Here is a 5,000-nt window from a genome sequence, read left to right as displayed (position 1 = left end):
AGATTGTGTGTGTGTGTGTGTGTGTGTGTGTGTGCGTGAGAGAGATCGTGTGTGTGTGTGAGTGAGAGGGATTGTGTGTGTGAGAGAGATTGTGTGTATGTGAGGGATTGTGTGGTGTGTGTGAGAGTGTGTACGTGTGTGTGTGAGATTGTGTGTATGCATGTCTGCGAGAGAGGTTGTGCGTGTGTGTGTGAGATTGTGTGTGTGCGTGAGTGTGTGTGAGATTGTGTGTGTGTGTGATGGAGAGAGATTGTGTGTGTGTGTGTGAGAGAGAGAGGTTTTGTGTGTGAGAGAGATTGTGTGTGTGTGTGAGAGAGTGTGTGTGTGAGATTGTGTGTTTGTGTGAGTGAGAGATTGTGTGTGTGTGTGAGAGAGATTGTGTGTGTGTGTGTGAGAATGTGTGTGTGTGTGTGATGGAGAGAGATTGTGTGTGTGTGTGTGAGAGAGAGATTGTGTGTGTGTGTGAGAGAGAGATTGTGTGTGTGTGTGTGAGTGAGAGAGATTATGTGTGTATGAGAGAGAGATTGTGTGTGTGTGAGAGATTGTGTGGTGTGTGTGAGATTGTGTGTGTGTGAGTGTATGTGAGAGATTGTGTGTGTGTGTGAGAGAGAGATTGTGTGTGTGTGTGTATGAGAGGAATTGTGTGTGTGTATTTGAGAGATTGTCTGTGTGTGAGAGATTGAGTGTGTGTGTGTGTGTGTGAGATTGTGTGTGTGTGTGTGTGTGTGTGTGCGTGTGTGTGTGTGTGTGTGTGTGAGAGATTGTGTGTGTGTGAGAGAGAGAGAGATTGAGTGAGTGTGAGAGATTGTGTGTGTGTGAGAGTGTGTGTGTGTGAAATTGTGTGTGTGTGTGAGAGATTGTGTATGTGTGAGTGTGTGTGTGTGTGTGAGATTGTGTGTGTGCATGTGTGCGAGAGAGATTGTGTGTGTGTGTGTATGAGATTGTGTGTGTGTGAGATTGTGTGTGTGTGTGAGATTGTGTGCATGTGTATGAGATTTTGTGTGGGTGTGAGATTGTGTGTGTGTATCAGTGTGAGAAAATGTGTGTGTGTGAGATTGTGTGTGTTTGCGTGTGAGAGAGATTGTGTGTGTGTGTGTGTGTGAGCTTGTGTGTGTCAGAGGGAGAGAGATTGTGTGTGTGATGGAGAGAGATTGTGTGTGTGTGTGATAGTGTGTGTGTGAGATTGTGAGTGAGTGTGTGCGCGAGAGAGATCGTGTGTGTGTGTGAGTGAGAGGGATTGTGTGTGTGAGAGAGAGATTGTGTGTGTGTGAGAGATTGTGTGGTGTGTGTGTGTGTGTGTGTGTGTGTCTGTGTGTGAGAGTGTGTGTGTGTCAGATTGTGTGTGTGTGCGCGCAAGAGAGGTTGTGTGTGTGTGTGTGAGACTGTGTGTGTGTGAGTGTGTGAGAGGGAGAGAGATTGTGTGTGTGTGTGTGTGAGAGATTATGTGCGTGCGTGCGTGCGTGTGCCAGATTGTGTGTGTGTGCACGCAAGAGAGATTGTGTGTGTGTGTGAGAGATTGTGTGTGTGTGAGTGTGTGTGACATTGTGTGTATGTCTGAGAGAGAGAGAGATTGTGGGTGTGTGAGATTGTGTGTGTGGGAGAGAGAGAGTGATATTGTGTGTGTGTGTGAGAGAGAGATTGTGTGTGTGTGAGATTTTGTGTGTGTGTGAGATTGTGTGCGTGTGTGAGATTTTGTGTGTGTGAGATTGTGTGTGTGTATCAGTGTGAGAGAATGTGTGTGTGTTTGTGTGTGTGTGTGAGTGTGTGTGAGATTGTGTGCGTGAGAGTGTGTGTGAGATTGTGTGTGTGTGAGAGAGAGAGAGAGATTGTGTGTGTGTGTGTGAGATTGTGTGAGTGTGTGAGTGTGAGAGAGAGTGAGTGTGAGATTGTGTGTATGTATGTGTGCGAGAGAGATTGTGTGTGTGTGTGTGAGATTGTGTGTGTGTGTGAGTGTGAGTGAGATTGTGTGTGTGTGTGTGTGTGTGTGTGTGTGTGAGTGTGTGTTAGATTGTGTGTGTGTGAGTGAGAGAGATTGTGTGAGTGTGAGAGATTGTGTGGTATGTGTGAGAGTGTGTGTTTGTGTGAGATTATGTGAATGCATGTGTGCGAGAGAGATTTTGTGTGTGTGTGAGATTGTGTGTGAGTGTGTGTGAGATTGTGTGTTTGTGTGTGAGAGAGAGAGATCGTGTGTGTGTGTGTGTGTGTGTGTAGGTGAGATTGTGTGTGTGTGTGTGTGTGTCTGTGTGTGTGTGTGTGTGTGTGTGAGATTGTGTGTGTGTGTGTGTGTTTTAGAGAGAGAGAGATTGTGTGTGTGTGTGTGAGATTGTGTGAGTGTGTGAGTGTGAGAGAGAGTGAGTGTGAGATTGTGTGTATGTATGTGTGCGAGAGAGATTGTGTGTGTGTGTGAGATTGTGTGTGTGTGTGAGTGTGAGTGAGATTGTGTGTGTGTGTGTGTGTGTGTGTGTGTGTGTGTGAGTGTGTGTTAGATTGTGTGTGTGTGAGTGAGAGAGATTGTGTGAGTGTGAGAGATTGTGTGGTATGTGTGAGAGTGTGTGTTTGTGTGAGATTATGTGAATGCATGTGTGCGAGAGAGATTTTGTGTGTGTGTGAGATTGTGTGTGAGTGTGTGTGAGATTGTGTGTTTGTGTGTGAGAGAGAGAGATCGTGTGTGTGTGTGTGTGTGTGTGTGTGTAGGTGAGATTGTGTGTGTGTGTGTGTGTGTGTCTGTGTGTGTGTGTGTGTGTGTGTGTGAGATTGTGTGTGTGTGTGTGTGTGTGATGGAGAGAGATTGTGTGTGTGTGTGAGAGAGAGATTGTGTGTGTGTGAGAGATTGTGTGGTGTGTGTGAGATTGTGTGTGTGTGTGAGATTGTGTGTGTGTGAGTGTATGTGAGAGATTGTGCGTGAGAGAGAGAGATTGTGTGTGTGTGTGTGTATGAGAGAAATTGTGTGTGTGTATGAGAGAGATTGTGTGTGTGTGAGAGATTGTGTGTGTGTGTGTGTGTGTGTGTGTGAGATTGTGTGTGTGTGTGTGTGTGAGATTGTGTGTGTGTGTGTGAGAGAGAGAGATTGAGTGAGTGTGAGAGATTATGTGTGTGTGAGAGTGTGTGTGTGTGAGATTGTGTGTGTGTGTTTGTGAGATTGTGTGTGTGTGAGAGTTTGTGTATGTGTGTGAGAGTGTGTGTGTGTGAGATTGTGTGTGTGCATGTGTGCGAGAGAGATTGTGTGTGTGTGTGTGTATGAAATTGTGTGTGTGTGAGTGTGTGTGAGATTGTGTGTGTGCGTGTGAGATTGTGAGCATGTGTGTGAGATTTTGTGTGGGTGTGAGATTGTGTGTGTGCGTGTGTGTGTGTGCCAGATTGTGTGTGTGTGCGCGCAAGAGAGATTGTGTGTGTGTGTGAGATTGTGATTGTGTGAGTGTGTGTGACATTGTGTGTGTGTGTGAGAGAGAGAGAGATTGTGGGTGTGTGTGTGAGAGATTGCGTGCGTGCGTGTGTGTGTGTGCCAAATTGTGTGTGTGCGCGCGCGCAAGAGAGATTGTGTGTGTGTGTGAGATTGTGTGTGTGTGAGTGTGTGTGACATTGTGTGTGTGTGTGAGAGAGAGAGAGAGATTGTGGGTGTGTGAGATTGTGTGTGTGGGAGAGACTGTGTGTGTGTGTGTGTGTGAGAGAGAGAGTGATGTTGTGTGTGTGTGTGAGAGAGAGATTGTGTGTGTGTGAGATTGTGTGCGTGTGTGTGAGATTTTGTGTGTGTGTGAGATTGTGTGTGTGTGATAGTGTGTGTGTGAGATTGTGTGTGTGTGTGTGTGTGTGTGTGTGTGCGTGAGAGAGATCGTGTGTGTGTGTGAGTGAGAGGGATTGTGTGTGTGAGAGAGATTGTGTGTATGTGAGGGATTGTGTGGTGTGTGTGAGAGTGTGTACGTGTGTGTGTGAGATTGTGTGTATGCATGTCTGCGAGAGAGGTTGTGCGTGTGTGTGTGAGATTGTGTGTGTGCGTGAGTGTGTGTGAGATTGTGTGTGTGTGATGGAGAGAGATTGTGTGTGTGTGTGTGTGAGAGAGAGAGGTTTTGTGTGTGAGAGAGATTGTGTGTGTGTGTGAGAGAGTGTGTGTGTGAGATTGTGTGTTCGTGTGAGTGAGAGATTGTGTGTGTGTGTGAGAGAGATTGTGTGTGTGTATGTGAGATTGTGTGTGTGTGTGTGATGGAGAGAGATTGTGTGTGTGTGTGAGAGAGAGATTGTGTGTGTGTGTGAGAGTGCGAGTGTGAGACTGTGTGTGAGTGCGCGAGAGAGATTGTGTGTGTGTGTGTGAGTGAGAGAGATTATGTGTGTATGAGAGGGAGATTGTGTGTGTGTGAGAGATTGTGTGGTGTGTGTGAGATTGTGTGTGTGTGAGTGTATGTGAGAGATTGTGTGTGTGTGTGAGAGAGAGATTGTGTGTGTGTGTGTGTATGAGAGAAATTGTGTGTGTGTATGAGAGAGATTGTCTGTGTGTGAGAGATTGTGTGTGTGTGTGATGGAGAGAGATTGTGTGTGTGTGTGGGTTTGTGAGAGATTGTGAGTGTGTGTGTGTGTGTGTGTCTGAGATTGTGTGTGTGTGAGAGAGAGATTGTGTGTGTGTGAGTGAGAGAGATTGTGTGTGTGTGAGAGACAAATTGTGTGTGTGTGAGAGATTGTGTGGTGTGTGTGAGTTTGTGTGTGTGTGTGTGAGATTGTGTGTGTGTGAGTGTGAGAGAGATTGTGTGTGTGTGAGAGAGAGATTGTGTGTGTGTGTGAGAGATTGTGTGGTGTGTGTGAGAGTGTGTGTGTGTGAGATTGTGTGTATGCATGTGTGCGAGAGAGGTTGTGTGTGTGTGTTGAGATCGTGTGTGCGTGAGTGTGTGTGAGATTGTGTGTGTGTGAGAGAGAGATTGTGTGTGCGTGTGAGTGAGATTGTGTGTGTGTGTGAGGGAGAGAGATTGTGTGTGTGTGTGAGATTGTGTGTGTGTGTGTGATGGAGAGAGATT

This window comes from Stegostoma tigrinum, chromosome 4 (assembly GCF_030684315.1).
Source record: "Stegostoma tigrinum isolate sSteTig4 chromosome 4, sSteTig4.hap1, whole genome shotgun sequence".
In the NCBI taxonomy this organism is placed as follows: domain Eukaryota; kingdom Metazoa; phylum Chordata; class Chondrichthyes; order Orectolobiformes; family Stegostomatidae; genus Stegostoma; species Stegostoma tigrinum.
This window is presented reverse-complemented; position numbering follows the sequence as displayed.